Source organism: Bos grunniens, chromosome 24, assembly GCF_055505025.1.
Source record: "Bos grunniens cultivar Pamir isolate PY7600 chromosome 24, Bosgru_T2T1.0, whole genome shotgun sequence".
NCBI classification, from domain to species: Eukaryota; Metazoa; Chordata; class Mammalia; order Artiodactyla; family Bovidae; genus Bos; species Bos grunniens.
The window spans coordinates 62,503,498-62,521,407 of NC_141188.1; positions in this window are offsets into that span (position 1 = coordinate 62,503,498).

Below are 17,910 nucleotides of genomic sequence, written 5' to 3' on the forward strand. Positions count from 1 at the left end.
TTAAGCCCTCGTGCCCCAACTAGAGTCTGTGGGCCACGGTGGAGGATCCACCTGACGAAATTAAGATCCAAGGCAGCAATGTTTCAGTTTCAGTTCAGTCACTCAGTCATGTCCAACTCTTTGCAACCCCATGGACTGCAGCACGCCAGGCCTCCCTGTCCATCACCAACTCCCAGAGTTCACTCAAACTCACGTCCATTGAGTCGGTGATACCATCTAACCATCTCATCCTCTGTCGTCCCCTTCTCCTCCTGCCTTCAATCTTTCCCAGCATCAAGGTCTTTTCAAATGAGTCAGTTCTTTGCATCAGGTGGCCAAAGTATTGGAGTTTCAGCTTCAGCATCAGTCCTTCCAATGAATATTCAGGACTGATCTCCTTTAGGATGGACTGGTTGGCTCTCCTTGCAGTCCCAGGGACTCTCAAGAGTCTTCTCCAACACCACAGTTCAAAAGCATCAATTCTTCGGCGCTCAGCTTTCTTTATGGTCCAACTCTCACATCCATACTTGACCGCTGGAAAAACCATAGCTTTGGCTAGACGGATCTTTGTCAGCAAGGTAATGTCTCTGCTTTTTAATATACTGTCTAGGTTTGTCACAGATTTTCTTCCAAGGAGTAAGCGTCTTTTAATTTCATGGCTGCAGTCACCATCTGCAGTGATTTTACAGCCCAAGAAAATAAAGTCTCTCATGTTTCCACTGTTTCCCCATCTATTTGCCATGAAGTGATGGGACCAGATGCCATGATCTTAGTTTTCTGAATGTTGAGCTTTAAGCCCACATTTTTACTCTCCTCTTTCACTTTCATCAAGAGCCCCTTTAGTTCTTCTTTGCTTTCTGCCATAAGGGCTGTATCATCCGCATATCTGAGATTATTGATATTCCTCCCAGCAATCTTGATTCCAGCTTGTGCTTCATCCAGCCCAGCATTTCACATGATGTACTCTGCATATAAGTTAAATAAGCAGGGTGACAATATACAGCCTTGACGTACTCCTTTCCCAACCTTTATATATAAGGCAGCCAAATAAGTAAGTAAATATTTTTTAATTTTTTTACTGAGATAATTGTAGATGTAAATGCAGTTGTAAAAAATTAATACAGAACTTGGACATGTTGGCTGAAGTGTCCACCCACATACATGAATGCTCCTTCCTGGAGTGACAGGGCGGGCCTCTGGACAGAGGCAGAGGGATTCTAAACTGGAACCTTGTTTTCCGTGTCATTGTGAAGTTACATTTATCAAGGAAGGAGGATATGAATGCCATTTAACTGTTAGCTTGACTTACATCTGGATTTATAGACGTGGCATGTGGGCCTCTCTTCATACTGTTGCCCTGCAAAGGTTAGGGATGAACAGAGGGCTGGAGGGCAGTTTATTCCAAAGTTAATGACCCCTAGAGATAGTCCGAAGGTTCTGAATCCTATCTCCAATAGCCTGCTGAGGCCAGAAAATCTCCTGTCTGTCTTGTGCGTGCATGTTAAGTCACTTCAGTCGTCTCTGACTTTTTGCAGCCCCGTGGACTGTAACCCACCAGGCTCCCTTGTCCATGGGATTCTCCAGGAAAGAATACTGGAGTGCGTTGCCATGCTCTCCTCCAGGAGAGTTTCAGGACCCAGGGAACCTGGGTCTCCCACATTACAGGCAGATTCTTTACCGTCTGAGCCACCAGGGAAGCCTGTGTCTCCCCTGGAGAACCTTCTTAAGAGTCTTGGCAACCAAAGGGAGAGGTTTGCTAGGAATATTGGGGATGTTGTGTGGAGAACAGGGTTTGGGGAAGGTTCTCTTGGTGAGGGTGTCCCAGGTGGCACTAGGGGTAAAGAACCCGCCTGCCAGTGCGGGAGCCGGGAGTTGGTCCCTGGGTAGGGAAGATCCCCTGGGGGAGGGCCTGGCAGGTAAGACTGAACTCTTGTTCCCTCCAGATCAATGACCCATATCTATCTCTCTGCTTCGGTTGTTTCTTTGTCTCTTTTGTTCTCTGGCTTTGGGGATTTTCCTTAGCATCCCAGTGAGATGTCACAGGAAAACCACCTGTATGTCTTGGCTAAGCTGAGAGGCTCGGGGGAAGGTGTACCTGTGGGCTTGGGTAGATGGCCAGGCCAGAGCCCACAGTGAGACTGGGCTGGGGGAGCCTGGAAGCATTTTGCGGCCTCTGCTACCTTGCCCTTACCTTTATGGCAGCTTCAGGCATTCAGGGCCTGGTCCTGTCCCACCCCAGTGCCCAGGGCATGTGTGCTCAGACCATGTTTGTTAAACGGATGAACAAATATCCTCATCTCACATGCTACTCCAAGTAAACAATCAATAAATTGTTAACTCAAAGAAATTTTCTTAAGTAAGTATTGCTGTTCAGTCGCTCAGCCGTGTCCGACTCTGCGACCACGTGGACTGCAGCCCTCCAGGCCTCCCTGTCCATCACCATCTCCCAGAGTTCACTCAGACTCACATCCATTGAGTCGGTGATGCCATCCGACCATCTCGTCCTCTGTCGTCCCCTTCTCCTGCCTTCAATCTTTCCCAGCATCAGGGTCTTTTCAAATGAGTCAGTTCTTTGCATCAGGTGGCCAAAGGATTGGAGCTTCAGGTTCAGCATCAGTCCTTCCAATTAAATATTATTAATAATTGTGATTAACCATAAATATAAATGCATTACCTATATCCATAGTGTATTATAATTATATAAAAATATGCACCCGTAGTAATAAAATATAATTAATAATTATTGTTAATTTTGTTAACATCTAATTAGGAGACAATAAACTATTTAGACCATTTAACTGAATTTATTGGAATTAAATTTACAACCAGAAAGTTTCACCACTTTGTCTAAAAAGAGACAAAAGCTAATTGTGATGTTACTAAACTGAAAAGAGGGGGAGATTTAAAAATAGCTGCAGGCAAACACGTCATTATTTCTTCCTGGTTTTAGTATATGGAGCACCAGGTTCCAAATTGTTTGCAGTGTCCTTGATGGATGTGACCTTCCGTAAGATGTTTACATGTAAATATTTGTAGGATGAGTTCAACCACCGAGATAAGCATCCTTGCTTCTAGGTCAGGCCTTCCAAGTAAGGCTGCTCAGATTGTCTCTTCGTATATTTATTTCAAGCTCTTGCAAAGGTCTCTAAATTGCTGTCTCAGTGTTTGTGTTTGCAATATCTTAAAGTTAACAGCCCTACTCTTTTATCAAATTTACCAAGTGCTACATACATCTGATCTTTGGCCAGAATTTATTGATACATTACCATGACTTAGTACCATGCATACATATATGCATACTTATCCACAGCAATTACAAATGATAAGATTTAGATCAAAGGAGTAGAAATGAGAGTCCAGAATTAAACCCATATATCTAGGGCTAATTGACAAGGTTGTCAGGACAAAAAAATTGGAAAGAATAAACTTTCAACATATGATATTGCAACAAGTGGATATCTGCAAGCAAAAGAATGAGTTGGACTTCTGTTTTACAGCATATTCAAAAATTAACTAATATGGATCAAAGACCTAAACTTAGAAGCTAAAACTATACAATTCTTAGAAGGAAATATAGGGATAGCTCTTCCTGACTTCCCTGGTGGCTCAGATGGTAATCTGCCTACAATGCAGAAGACCAGTGTTCAATCCCTGGGTCAGGAAGATCCCCTGGAGAAGGGAATGGCAACCCACTCCAGTATTCTTGCCTGGAGAATTTCATGGACAGAGGAGCATGGCAGGCTATATTCCATGGCGTGGAGTCAGACACGACTGAGCAACGAACACTTTCATTTTCTTTCACTTCCTGACCTCAGATTTGGCAATGGATTCTTAGAAATTACATAGAAAAGTACAAGCAACAAAAGATAAAACGAATTGAACTCATAAAAAGTAAGAAATATTTGTGTATCAAAGGGCAATCAAGAAAGTTAAAAGACTGACACAATAGAAGAAAATATTCAAAAACATGTATCAGATAAGACACTTGCATCCAGAGTGTATGAAGAGCTCTTAGAACTCCACAGTAGAGATGCAAATGGCTGAACCTTCAAATGGGCCAAAGCTTTGAACAGACCTTTCTCCAAAGATATATAAACAACCAACAAACAGATGGAAAGATGCTCAACATCACTAGTCATTAAGGAAATGTAAATCAAAACCACAGCGTAATGTACTTCACACCCAGAAAGATGGCTACCATTAGAAAAAACAAAATAAACCAGCAACAGCAAGTGTTGGCAAAGATGTGGAGAAATTGGAACCCTCGTTCCCTGCTGGTAAGAGTGTAAGACGGTGCAGCCACTGTGGGGAACAGTTTGGCAGTTCCTCAGAAAGCTAAGCGTAGAGTTATCATAGGATCCAGTATCCTGGAATTGAAAACAGGTACTCCAACAAATACATGTACCTGAATGTTCATGGCTGCACTGTTCACAACAGCCAAATGATGGAAACCCCCACCACGTCCCTCAGAATGTGAATGGATAAACAAATGTGGTATATCCACACAGGGTACACAACTCACCCAAATGCTACAGTGCTATCTGCTCATAGCTCAGCTGGTAAAGAATCCGCCTGTAATGCAGGAGACCCCAGCTCCATTCCTGTGTCGGGAATCTCCTCTGGAGAAGGGGCTACCCACTCCGGTATTCTTGGGCTTCCCTTGTGGCTCAGCTGGTAGAGAATCCGCCTGCAATGCAGGAGACCTGTGTTCAATCCCTGGGTTGGGAAGATCCCCTGCAGGAGAGCATGGCAACCCACTCCAGTATTCTGGCCTGGAGAGTTCCATGGACTGCATAGACCACGGGGTTGCAAAGAGTGGGACATGACTGAGCGAGTTTCGCGATGTGGATGAGTCCCTAAAACATGACGCTGAGTGAAAGAAGCCAGACACAGAAGGCCACATAGTTTATGCTTCCATTTATACCGTGTGTGCAGAGGAGGTAAATCCATAGCGACAGGAAGCAAATTAGTGGTTGCCACGGGGTGGGGACATTGAGTGACTGCCTAACGGGTACAGGGTGAGGTGATGAAACGAAGCAGCGGTGACGGCTGCAGAACACTGGACGAGCACTAAATGCCACTGAACCCCATACTTTTTGCTTTATTTTATTTATTTATTGGTCACGCTGCACGGCTTGTCGGATCTTAGTTCCCCAACCAAAGATGGAACCTGGGCCCCCAGCAAAGAAAACAGAGTCCTAACCTCGAGACCGCCAGGGAGGTCCCTGAACTCTATGTTTTCACATGGTTACTTATATGTTATGTGAATTTTACTTCAATAAAATAAAGGGAAAAGGTGACAACACCCGGGCCCTCCCTCGCTGCTCTCCCAGACCCCTCTGTGGAGCTGCCTCTGTGGGAGCAAGCCCCCGGCCCCACAGACTCTCTGCTCAGTCCTCCTGGTGCTGAACCATCCTCGGGCGTGGGCAGCAGAGGGTGGCCCTGGCCCGACGTTTCCTGGCGCTCGGGGAAAAGTCACAGCCTGCCGGGTAGTGCCCCGTCTCCCTGTGTCCCCGTCTTGGTTTCCCCCAGCTCTCTGCTGAGCAGATCTTGGAAGCCATCTAAGGACTTGCTACATTGTTTGGGGAGCCCAGGGCAAAGGGAAATTGCTGTGAAAAGATGAGGAATTTCAAGATGGGGACAGAGCGTCCAGACAAGCTAAGGCTCTTCATTCCTGAGCAGGGTGTTCCGTCTGCCCAGGTCCCACGCTCTGGCGGTTCCCCATCACAGCTCCTGTTTCTGGCTCTGTCATTGCCCTATAAGCACCATAACAGAGTCCCTCTCTGACAATGATGATTGCTGTACCCTGTCCGAGCGGCCTGGGACCACTCAGCCGGCGCAACAGGACTGGCTTCCAAAGCCACGTCAGTGTAACGTCCGCCCGGGCTTTCTCCTGCCACCCTCTCCCGCACGTTACTGGGCACCCACTTCGCCTGAGCCTTCAGTGAGCCCAGCAGAAACCTCAGTTGTCTCCAGAACTCACTATCGGAACAGGAGAGATGGGCCCTGATAGTGAGGGGCCTGGGGGGACACATGGCAAGACAAGATTGGGGCCCTGCCCCAGTGCAGGGGGTGGGCTTGGTGGTCTCTAGTCCTCTTCAAGTCCTAAGAGTCTATATTGAATCTCAGTCAGTCGGTCAGTTCAGTCATTCAGCCGTGTCTGACTCTGTGACCCCATGGACTGCAGCACACCAGGACTCCCTGTCCATCGCCAACTCCCGGAGTTCACTCAAACTCACGTCCATTGAGTTGGTGATGCCATCCAATCATCTTATCCTCTGTCGTCCCCTTCTTCTCCCGCCTTCGATCTTTCCCAGCATCAGGGTCTTTCCCAGTGAGTCAGTTCTTTGCATCAGGTGGACTAAGTATTGGAGTTTCAGCTTCAGCATCAGTCCTTCCAATGAATATTCAGGACTGATCTCCGTTAGGATGGACTGGTTGGATCTCCTTGCAGTCCAAGGGACTCTCAAGAGTCTTCTCCAGCACCACAATTCTTTGGCGCTCAGCTTTCTTTATAGTCCAACTCTCACATCCATACATGACTACTGGAAAAACCATAGCCTTGACTAGATGGACCTTTGTTGGCAAAGTAATGTCTCTGCTTTTTAATATGCTGTCTAGGTTGCTCATAGATTTTCTTCCAAGGAGTAAGTGTCTTTTAATTTCATGGCTGCAGTCACCATCTGCAGTGATTTTGGAGCCCCCCAAAATAAAGTCAGCCACTGTTTCCACCATTTCCCCATCTATTTCCCATGAAGTGATGGGACTGGATGCCATGATCTTAGTTTTCTGAATGTTGAGTTTTAAGCCAACGTTTTCACTCTCCTCTTTCACTTTCACAAGAGGCTCTTTAGTTCCTCTTCACTTTCTGCCATAAGGGTGGCTTCATCTGCATATCTGAGGTTATTGATATTCCTCTCAGCAATCTTGATTTCAGCTCGTGCTTCTTCCAGCTCAGCGTTTCTGATGTACTCTGCATATAAGTTAAATAAGCAGGGTGACAATATACAGCCTTGACATGCTTGTTTCTTGATATGGAACCAGTCTGTTGTTCCATGTCCAGTTCTAACTGGACCTGCATACAGGTTTTTCAAGAGGCATGTCAGGTGGCCTGGTATTCCCATCTCTTGAAGAATTTTCCACAGTTTATTGTGATCCATACAGTCAAAGGCTTTGACATAGTCAATAAAGCAGAAGTAGATGTTTTTCTGGAACTCTCTTGCTTTTTCGATGATCCAACAGATGTTGGCAATTTGATCTCTGGTTTCTCAGCCTTTTCTAAATCCAGCTTGAATATCTGGAATTTCTCAGTTCATGTACTGTTGAAACCTGGCTTGGAGAATATTGAGCTTTACTTTGCTAGCCTGTGAGATGAGTGCAATTGTGTGATAGTTTGAGCATTCTTTGGCATTGCCTTTCTTAGGGATTGGAATGAAAACTGACCTTTTCCAGTCCTATGGCCACTTCTGAGTGTTCCAAATTTGCTGGCATATTGAGTGCATCACTTTCACAGCATCATCTTTTAAGATTTGAAATAGCTCCACTGGAATTCCATCCCCTCCACTAGCTTTGTTGTGATGCTTCCTAAGGCCCATTTGACTTCACATTCCAGGATGTCTGGCTCTAGGTGAGTGATCACATCATTGTGATTATCTGGGTCATGAAGATCTTTTTTGTATAGTTCTGTGTATTCTTGCCACCTCTTCTTAATATCTTCTGCTTCTGTTAGGTCCATACCATTTCTGTCCTTTATTGAGCCCATCTTTGCATGAAAATTTCCCTTGGTATCTCTAATTTTCTTGAGGAAATCTCTAGTCCTTTCCATTCTACTGTTTTCCTCTATCTCTTTGCATTGATCACTGAGGAAGGCTTTCTTATCTCTCCTTGCTATTCTTTGGAACTCTGCATTCAAATGGATATATCTTTTCTTTTCTCCTTTATCTTTCACTTCTCTTCTTTTCACAGCTATTTGTAAGGCCTCTTCAGACAGCCATTTTGCTTTTTTGCATTTCTTTTTCTTGATGATGGTCTTGATCCCTGCCTCCTGTACAATGTCATGAACCTCTGTCCATAGTTCTTCAGGTACTCTATCAGATCTAATCCTTTAAATCTATTTCTCACTTCCACTGTATAGTCATAAGGGATTTGATTTAGGTTATAAGTGAATGGTCTAGTGCTTTTCCCTACTTTCTTCAATTTAAGTCTGAATTTGGCAATAAGGAGTTCATGATCTGAGCCATAGTCAGCTCCCAGTCTTCTTTTTGCTGATTGTGTAGAGCTTCTCCATCTTTGGGTGCAAAGAATATAATCAATCTGGTTTCGGTGTTGACCATCTGGTGATGTCCATGTGTAGAGCCTTCTCTTGTGTTGTTGGAAGAGGGTGTTTGCTATGACCAGCGCGTTCTCTTGGCAAAACTCTGTTAGCCTTTGCCCTGCTTCATTCTTTGCCCAGCTTCATTCTGTACTCCAAGGCCAAATCTGCCTCTTACTCCAGGTATTTCTTGACTTCCTACTTTTGCATTCCAGTCCCCTATAATGAAAAGGACATCTTTTTTGGGTGTTAGTTCCAAAAGGTCTTGTAGATCCTCATAGAACCGTTTGGCCTCAGCTTCTTCAGGGTTACTGGTTGGGGCATACACTTGGATTACTGTGATATCGAATGGTTTGCCTTGGAAACAAACAGAGATCTTTCTGTCATTTTTGAGATTGCATCTGAGATGTCTGAGAGTCCTGAGAGTCTATATTGAATCTCGGCTGGCATGAATTGTTATCCCTATTTTCACAGATGAGTAAACTGAGACTCAGAGAGGTTAAATGACTTCAGCAAGGTCACAAGCTGGTGACAAGTTTCATTTTTAGTCTAAATGTAACCTAGGAAAACTTAAGACATTCATTTCTTTTACTTTTGGTAATACTGGCTCATGTATAGTTACCTGCTAGAACTCTGTTAAGATCAGGAATTCTTTTTTTTTTTTTTAATAGCTTTGCTGGCTAAGTTTCAGTTTCGTTTCACTTTCTATCGTTTAGGTTTCAGTTCTGTTCTCAGAATATTCTCTTTTCCTTTGTAGTGATCTGATCCTGTTTATTATAATTGCACCTTTGTGCCCTTGAACTTATTAAGACACAACAGTTATTCTATGGCAGATATTCCTAAACAAAGAGTTGCAACAGATTTAAAGCTTAGTACCATGCACATTTGTTCTAACCCTGAGAAAAATGCATCTTCTTTACTAATACCATAAATTGACCCAATAGCTGCTTTGGTATCTATGCATTCATGGCTTAACTTGTCCCATCTGTACATTCCTTGATGTGAAAAGGCCACCCAGAATCCCTGCCGCCCTAATCAGTCTATGGTGAATGAACCATAGCCGGGGTTTCTGCCTTTGCCAGAAAAAGAACATAAGGAGAACTTCCTGAACTTGCTGGTATTCTGGCCACAAAGTGGAGGAAAGCGCATCTGCTCTTCCTCATTCACAGCTTATCCTCAAATCTGTCCAAGCCAAACAGCCCAGGGGCTCCGCCGGACAGAGTATGAGGAAACAACTCAAAATAGTGACCGCCTGCTTAGAAAGTTCTTCAGACTTGACAGCACTTAAGGAAAAAAAAGTTCGGACTTCTACTGAAACCACCACACATACTGCAGACACTGAATCACTAAGGTATTTAAACTTTAAAAAGTTTCTGCTTTAAACTTAAACCCTTGATGGCCCTGTATTTGGAAGTACATTGTTTTCCTCTCCAAAATTAGTGCATGCTCCATTTTGACAACGTGGAAAACAGGAAAAAGTAGGAGGAGAAAAAAATTCAAATTTCAATTTCACCTTTGAAAGAGAACTCCTCAATATTTTGGGGTATTCTCTATTTCTTTTTTTTACTCGTATTTTTTGGTGTCTTATTCTGACTATGCTACATATAAAATTTTATATGTATATATGTATACATATATATGTATATTATCTATATATATATATTTATATATGTATACTGTTTTTTTTTTTTTCCACTTAACATTATATTATAGCATTTGTCTGTGTTGGTACAAATTTTACCAACCCCATTTTTAGTTGATTACATAATATTCTCACTGGCTCAATGGACATGAACCTGGGCAAACTCCAGGAGATAGTGCAGGACAGGGGAGCCTGGCGTGCTGCAGTCTATGGGGCTGCAAAGAGTCAGACATGACTGAGCAGCTGAACAACAGCAACCACAATATCCTCTCATTTGTATATAATGCATTTATCCATTTACTTATTTTTATACATTAATATTACAAATTATTCTATTATGAATATGTTTACATATAAACTGCATACCTGTGCATGGGTGCTCAGTCGTGTCTAACTCTTTTGTGACCCCATGGACTGTGGCCCACCAACTTCCCTTGTAGCTCAGTTCGTAAAGAGTCTGCCTGCAATGCTGGAGACCCAGGTTCCATCCCTGGGTTGGGAAGATCCTCTGGAGAAGGAAATGGCAACCCACTCCAGTATTCTTGCCTGGAGAATCCCAGGGACAGAGGAGCCTGGTGGGCTACTGTTCATGGGGTCACAAGAGTTGGACACGAGTTAGTGACTAAACCACCACACATATATAAAGGTTACTTTTTTTTTTTAAGAAATTATTTCCTTAGGAATTGTTCCCAGCAACAGGTATAATAAGGCACTCCCTGTCTGCAGGTTCCACATGCACAATTCAACCGACCCCCTCAATCAAAAACATTCAGAAAAAATAAATTCCAGAAAGTTCCAAAAAAGTAAAATTTGAATTTGCCATAGGCAACCGTCTACATAGAATTAACATTGCATTGAGGCTTCCCTCAGCTCAGTCAGTAAAGAATCTTCCTTCAATGCAGGAGATTCCTGGGTTGGGAAGATCCTCTGGGGAAGGAAATGGCAACCCACTCCAGTATTCTTGCCTGGAGAATTCCATGGACAGAGAAGCCTGGCGGACTACAGCCTGTGAGGTCACAAGAGTCAGACACGACTGAGCGACTAAGCATGCATAGCACACAGCACTGCGTTAGGTATTCTAAGTGTTTAGAGGTGGCTCAAATGGTGAACAGTGCAGGAAACCTGGGTTTGATCCCTGGGTCGGGACACTCCCCTGGAGAAGAGAATGGCAACCCAATCCCAGTATTCTTGCCTGGGAAATCCCATGGACAGAGGAGCCTGGTGGGCTACAGTCCATGGGTTCACGAAGAGTCAGACATGACTGAGCAACTAACACTTTCACTTTCTTTGCAGAGGTAATTTAAAGTATATGAGAGGGTATACATAGGTTATAGGCAAACAGTGTGCCATTTTATATAAGGGAATTGGGCATTCTGAGATTTTTAGTATCCGATAGCATTCTGGAACCTGTCCTAAATGGGACAAAAAATATTAAGATTCTTGGCACATATTGTCAAGTTGCTTTACAAAATGATTGTAGTAGTTTACACTCTCAAGCAACCCATTTGATGTCAATATTCCTAGCAAAATAAACTACTTAAAATTGTTTAAGGCAAATAATCCCTTAAAAGAAGTTTGCCCCGTATCTAATGTCTACAAAAATGTCCTTTATTTTACCTATGCCTTTGAAAGGTTTTTTAGCAGTTCACTAATTTGAAGAAGCACAAGCTGGAATCAAGATTGCCGGGAGAAATATCAATAACCTCAGATATGCAGATGACACCACCCTATGGCAGAAAGTGAAGAAGAACTAAAGAGCACCTTGATGAAAGTGAAAGAGGAGAGTGAAAACATTGGCGTAAAGCTCAACATTCAGAAAACTAAGATCATGGCATCTGGTCCCATCATTCCATGGCAAATAGACGGGGAAACAGTGGAAACAGTGGCTGACTTTATGTTTTTGGGCTCCAAAATCACTGCAGATGGTGATTGCAGCCATGAAATTAAAAGATGCTTACTCCTTGGAAGGAAAGTTATGACCAACCTAGATAGCATATTAAAAAGCAGAAACATTACTTTGCCAACAAAGGTCCATCTAGTCAAGGCTATGGTTTTTCCAGTAGTCATGTATGGATGTGAGAGTCGGATTATAAAGAAAGCTGAGCACCAGCACCATCAAAGAATTGATGTTTTTGAACTGTGGTGTTGAAGAAGACTCTTGAGAGTCCCTTGGACTGCAAGGAGATCCAACCAGTCCATCCTAAAGGAGACCAGTCCTGAATATTCATTGGAAAGACTAATGTTGAAGCTGAGACTCCAATACTTTGGCCACCTGATGCGAAGAGCTGACTCATTGGAAAAGACCCTGATTCTGGGAAAGATTGAGGGCAGGAGGAGAAGGGGATGACAGAGGATGAGATGGTTGGATGGCATCACCGGCTCAATGGACATGAGTTTGGGTGGGCTTTGGGAGTTGGTGATGGACAGGGAGGCCTGGCATGCTGTGGTTCATGGGGTCGCAAAGAGTCAGACACAACTGAGCAACTGAACTGAACTGAATGTGACTGTATTTGAATTTGAAAATCAAGCTTTAATCAATTTATGTATGTGACAGACATAAAGTGGCAAATAAATCTGGTCCATGTCCCACTGGATAGACAAGAATTACCTACAGAAATAGAAGGGGAGGGACCTCCCTGGGGTCCAGCGGCTAAGGTTTGGAGTTCCCAGTGCAGGGCCCAGGTCCAGTCCCTGGTCCAGGATGGAAATGAGACTGGACAGGAGGACATGGTGAGCCATTTCCCTCTGGAACTGGTGTAATCTTACACCAAAGGATGGTGAGGCCTAGAGAAGTACTGTCAAATTGCTTTACAAAATGATTGTAGTAGTTTGGAGGGCCTTCTAGACTGGGGAAACAGGATTTGCAAAGAAGGCTTGTCATAATAGGAAATGAGAAGACAGTTGGCTATAATTAACAAGTGATGGAAGCTACATTTGTACACTAAATTCTGATGTTCCATCCCTTGATTTGTGTTCAAAGAAGTCAGTCCACGGAAACACACCTGATTTTAGAGCTAGAAGAGACCTTAGCTCAGCCCAATATCTCTCCTATTCTATATTTTTCAAAGGAGGAAGTGGAAAAGAGTGAAGGATTGGAAGGTTTACATCCTAATTCCTAGGACAGTGCTCTTTCTATGGCGTCCTACACTCAGGCGTACACACCAGATGAAAATCTGACAGAGCCCAGGTTTATTTATTGCCTTATATTTACATGTTTAAACACACATATACACATGGCATTCTTACAGAGCCTGGGAAAATAAATGGGGGGAAGGGTCCCAAGTAGGCATGATTATATAGATGTGAAGAGGAGACTGAGTTTTGAAAAACTTTTAAGTTTAGTTTCATACCTGTATTAGAATGTTTTGTGTGGAATGATTAAATGGTATAACTAACTCTTGGAACTATTGATGTCTTGCATACTTAGGTATCTTTAAAGAAAATCTAAAAATATATCCACCATACAAATTAACCTTTTCCTTTAACTCTTTTGGGCCATCTGCCCAGCTTGTGCGATCTTCTTTCCCCAATCAGGGATCAAACCCGTACCCCCTGAAGGGGAAGCCTGGAGTCCTAACCACTGGACAACCAGGGAATTCCCTTCCTTGAAGTCTCAATAGAAGTCACTCTGCTAAATTTTTTGAGGAATGGAGTAATTAATAAGATTGAGGGTGTAGCCCCAAGTAATTCACAATTTAACTGAGAAAATAAGATTTAGAAGCATGTATCTACAAGAGTGCAAAACTATTTGATGTAGATAACTTTTACTCATCTTCTATTACCTGATCAGTGTCTTAGAGAGAGTAGGTACTCCATAAATATTTGCTGAACAAATAAATGAAGGAAGGAGAAAAGACCACTTCCAGGTGAGATGGCCATGGGCGAGTCCCTGAAAGAGGGAAGGTTTGCGCTTGGTCCTTGAGAGTGTTTAAGATTGAGAAGAATTAGGAGATAAGATGCTCCACAGACAGGAAGTGAGGCAGAGCTCTCATGTGCCTGTTCTCGGCAGTTTTTTAGATGAGTGTGCTTTCTGATCACTAAAAACTAACATTCCAAAATAGATCAACGTGATATAACCAGGCATGTGAACACACAAATAGTGTAATATCAACAGTACACCTCACCAAGAGGTAAGCTTTAGGGCTAGGGGAGATAATGTATTTTAAAATACAGAAAAAAGAAAGAAAAGAAACAAAAAAAAAAAAAAGAAAAGAAACAAAAACACACCTTAAAACTTTTCCTCAATTAAATTGCTATGAACTAGAACAGTCTGTAATGGAAAATATACCATTTCCTGCACAGTCTAAGGGATAGTAATGATCAGTGATCACATAGTCACAAAATACTGCTGGATGCTGACTCTCTCTGAGTATAAAAGTCACGTCGGTTCAGTTCTGTATGACTGCACAGGGCAAAGGTGTTACAAATATGCACAGATCAGATCGCTCACTGCACACACTACCTTTGCTCCAAATAACCCTTTGCGCCTTTTACCCAGTGAAAGAATTAGCCCTGGTTCCCAAAGTATAAAGGGTTTCTTTCCTCTTTGAAGAATTTTAAACTCTAAGAAAAGACACGTACTGTTTATAGATCCAGGACACAGGTAAAGAGTTTTTGTTATAATATTTTTCCTCCACTGAAAGCATTTACGCTATTTTGAGTGAAAGGGGGTTACTAGTTATTTAATCTAAATCCTGAAAGTTGTTTCTACATGTATGTAGATATATGATAACCCAATGTAAAGGAGATGGGAAGTGTTTCCAGTCTCTAAATGGTAAATGAATCTGCATGTTACAAGATAAATGAAACTTTATGTGAACCTGAGCAGTGGTAAGTCAACCTATATATAACAAGGTTTCTGCATTTGGCAGGATGGGGAAACAGTAACTGAAGTAGAATGGCAAGTTAAGGGTGTATATTGCACCCCTATAGTAGAACTGGGGGTGGGAGGCGGGGCACGGTGCTGAGACAGGGGCATGATTGCCAGGGTGACTCAGGGAGAAGCACTGCAAATCTTTTTCCCAAAAGTCAACATTGAAATTGGACATAACTGTCCAAAAACAACCATCTCAATATTCTCTAAATACAAAAAGCTGAGTCAAGTTTATTTGAGACAAGTACTGAATTTCAGTAAGATCAGTGAGGTCTGTGGCAGTTTAGTGGAGGCTCCCCATCCACCCCCGTCCTCGGCTACAGTTCTACTCAGTTCTACTCAGGCTGAGGATGGGACGAGAGGCAGCTGCCCGCACAGGGCAGTATCCAGCAACGTAGAGAAAGGATGATACAGTAGGGCCAAGCGGGGTTTATCCAGAGAACACCAGATTGGTTCAAGATCTCAATGTCATTTAATATAATGCCCCATACAATAGAATCAAGTACATAAAACACATGACCACCTCAAAAAGACCCAGAAAAAGCATAGGACAAAATCCATGTCTATCCATGTTTATCTATTCATGATAAAACAAACAAAAAAACCCCGACTCTCACCAAACAAGGACTAGAAAGGAATTTCTGCAATCTATCAGAGGGCCTTTGTGAAAAGTGCACAACTAACTTCATACTCAATGATCAAAGTCTGAATTTTTTCCCACTAAAGTGGGAATAAGGTAAGGATGTCTACCTCACCACTTCTATTCAACACGGTACTAGAAATTCTAGCCAGTGCAAACAAGGAGGAAAAAAAGGCATATGGATCAGAAAGGAAATATAGAACTTGTCTTTATTTAGATTCATGATTATGACGTATTCTGATTCTAAAAATGCACATGCACACAAGTACTAGAATGAACAAGTCAGGAAGGTACGGAATACAAGATCAACCTACAAAAATCAATTTTATTTCCATATATTAGCAATGAACAATTCAAAAACAAAATTAAGAAATCAACATAGTCTTAAGTTAAAAATGCACCCCAGAACCACAATGTATAATATATACACCCTGAACAAATATACACACATACATTTGTGCATACTCAAATCCATACAATCATGGGAAAATATTGGAAATAAATTGTATAATAGTCACCTATAAGCTTATTTAGTGTTTAATAATACTATTTAGTGTTTTACTTTTAATCCAATTTATTTTATTAATAAAAAATTGAACAGTGAACATGTGTGGCTGTTATAGTCAGGGAATACATGGTAAATTATTCATTATTTAAATGGTGTTGTTCAGTCACCTAGTCGTGTCTGACTCTGCGACCCCATGGACTGCAGCATGCCAAGCCTCACCATCTCCCGGAGTTTGCCCAAGTTAGTGTTCATTGCATCAGTGATGCCATCCAGCCATCTCATCCTCTGATGCCCTCTTTTTCTGCCCTCAATCTTTCCCAGCATCAGAGACTTTTCCAATGAGTTGTCTGTTCATATTAGATGACCAAAATACTGGAGCTTCAGCTTCAGCATCAGTCCTTCCAGTGAGTATTCAGGGTTGATCTCCCTTAAGATTGACTGGTTTGTTCTCCTTGCTGTCCGAGGGACTTTCAGGAGCCTTCTCCAGCACCACAGTTCAAAGGCATCAATTCTTTGGCGTTCTGCCTTCTTTACGGTCCAGCTCTCACAACCAAACATGACCACTGGGAAGACCACAGCCTCGACTATACGGACCTTTGTCGGCAGAGCAGCGTCTCTGCTTTTCAGCACGCTGTCCAGGTTTGCCATCGCTTTCCTGCTAGGAAGCAATCGTCTTATGATTTCATGGCTGCAGTTACCGTCCACAGTGGATTGGAACCCAAGAAGGGGAAATCTGCCGCTACTTGCAACTTTTCCCCTTCTATTTGCCACGCAGTAATGGAGGCGGACGCCATGATCCTAGTTTTTTTTAATACTTAGTCTTAAACTGGCTTTTTCATTCTCCTTCTTCACCCTTATCAAGAGGTTCTTTAGTTCTTCTTCTCTGTCGGGTGGCCAATCAGGATTTGAATCCTGTCTCAGTCACCTTTTAACACGAGACCTTGAGAAAATATCTTAACCTTCTAGTCTCAGTTGCCTCATCTATAAAATGGCATATATCTGAAGAATGTTATGGAGATTAATAGAAACTTTGTATAAAGTGGTTAATAGAATAGCACAGTGCTTGTTCAGTCACTAAGTCATGTCTGACTCTTTGCGACCCTATGAACCATACATAGACTGCCAGTCTCCTCCATCCATGGGGATTTTCCAGTCAAGAACTCTGGAGTGAGTTGCCATTTCCTTCTGCTGGGGATCTTCCCAAACAAAGAATCACACCTGTGACCCTTGCCTCAGAAGGCGGATTCTTTACCACTGATCCAGCAGGGAAGAAGCCCCAGTAGAACAGCACATGATTCAATTATATTCAATTCAATAAATGGTCTTTATTACTGTTGTTGTAGTTCTGCTTAGAGAGACTTATTATACTTTGCTGTTGGGACATGATTTTTTTCTCCTGGCTATTATTTCTTTGCTCTGCCTGACTTTTTCAAGTAATTATTAATATGATAGGGAACACACTGGCCAATAGAATTAGGTGCCATTGCAGATAACCATGGTAACTCTTCACATTACTGTAGCAGCTCTGTGTTTCACTCATTCCAGTCTTAAAGTCACTGCTCAGGTTCACAGGAGGATGTGCCAGAAGTGAGCTCTGATGCAGATGCTGCCAGAGCGTCCCAGGGAGGGATCAGAGCTAGGGTGGACCTGTAGTTTGGTCTCCTTTCTTGCCCCGGATGGTTACAGCTGGTGAGAACTTGCAGCCAGAGGGCTAGTCATAGAGCAGAAAGGGTGCTGGGGAGGGATGTTAAGAACTTGATGGTGTGTCTGTGAATCTTAATGTAGCACCCTGCAGTCACTTCCTCCAATATGGCTGACTGCCTGAGCCACCAGTTGCAGCCCAAGGCTCTTCAGAGGTTAGAAGTCAGGGAACAGGAATATAGTCAAATATTTCTATCATTTCTAATCCTTCTATTAATATCACCCAAAGCAAATAAAACTGAAATGGTTCTGTAGG